We start from the raw sequence: 1,368 nt of genomic DNA, 5'->3' as shown, positions 1-1,368 counted from the left end.
TTGCGCTCGCTCGAAGAGGAGACGACGACCGATTGTCACACACAACGCGCAGGGGCCGAAACAAAGCGCCCAAGGATCTACAGCCGAGGAACGAGACGCCGTCGAACATCGTTTCGCGACGTTCCTTTACGGTTTGAACTTGCGTATCCCGCTTTGCCGGTGGCGTGTGTGCTCGTCGTCGTGCTCCGAACGAAACGTCCTGATGACGGCGAGGAAGTAATAAAATAATATACATCCTTACGGGTAGCCTGAAGCGAATCGCAAACGAACGACAACGCGTCGATTGTGCGGCCATCGTTGCTCGCGCGACTAACGACGACCAGCCGAGAAGGCTGTAGTTTATCGCATCGATTTCATCGAGCAACCGATGGACGCTGCCGCGTTCGTTCGTAAATGAATGTTATACATACTCACGGATAGCCTGAGGCGAATAATCGCAAACGACGACGCGTCGATTGTGCGGCCATCGTTGCTCGCGCGACTAACGACGATCAGCCGAGACGGCTGTAGTTTATCGCATCGATTTCATCGAGCAACCGATGGACGCTGCCGCGTTCGTTCGTAAATGAATGTTATACATACTCACGGATAGCCTGAGGCGAATAATCGCAAACGACGACGCGTCGATTGTGCGGCCATCGTTGCTCGCGCGACTAACGACGATCAGCCGAGACGGCTGTAGTTTATCGCATCGATTTCATCGAGCAACCGATGGACGCTGCCGCGTTCGTTCGTAAATGAATGTTATACATACTCACGGATAGCCTGAGGCGAATAATCGCAAACGACGACGCGTCGATTGTGCGGCCATCGTTGCTCGCGCGACTAACGACGATCAGCCGAGACGGCTGTAGTTTATCGCATCGATTTCATCGAGCAACCGATGGACGCTGCCGCGTTCGTTCGTAAATGAATGTTATACATACTCACGGATAGCCTGAGGCGAATGATCGCAAACGACGACGCGTCGATTTTGCGGCCATCGTTGCTCGCGCGACTAACGACGACCAGCCGAGAAGGCTGTAGTTTATCGCATCGATTTCATCGAGCAACCGATGGGCGCTGCCGCGTTCGTTCGTATATGAATATTATACATACTCACGGATAGCCAGAGGCGAATAATCGCAAACGACGACGCGTCGATTTTGCGGCCATCGTTGCTCGCGCGACTAACGACGACCAGCCGAGACGGCTGTAGTTTATCGCATCGATTTCATCGAGCAACCGGTGGACGCTGCCGCGTTCGTTCGTAAATGAATAATATACATACTCATGGCTAACTTGAGGCGAATAATCGCAAACGACGACGCGTCGATTTTGCGGCCATCGTTGCTCGCGCGACTAACGACGACCAGCCGAAACGGCTGT

Source organism: Colletes latitarsis, unplaced genomic scaffold (assembly GCF_051014445.1).
Source record: "Colletes latitarsis isolate SP2378_abdomen unplaced genomic scaffold, iyColLati1 scaffold0072, whole genome shotgun sequence".
NCBI lineage: Eukaryota > Metazoa > Arthropoda > Insecta > Hymenoptera > Colletidae > Colletes > Colletes latitarsis.
Note: the sequence above shows the minus strand (reverse complement) of the source record.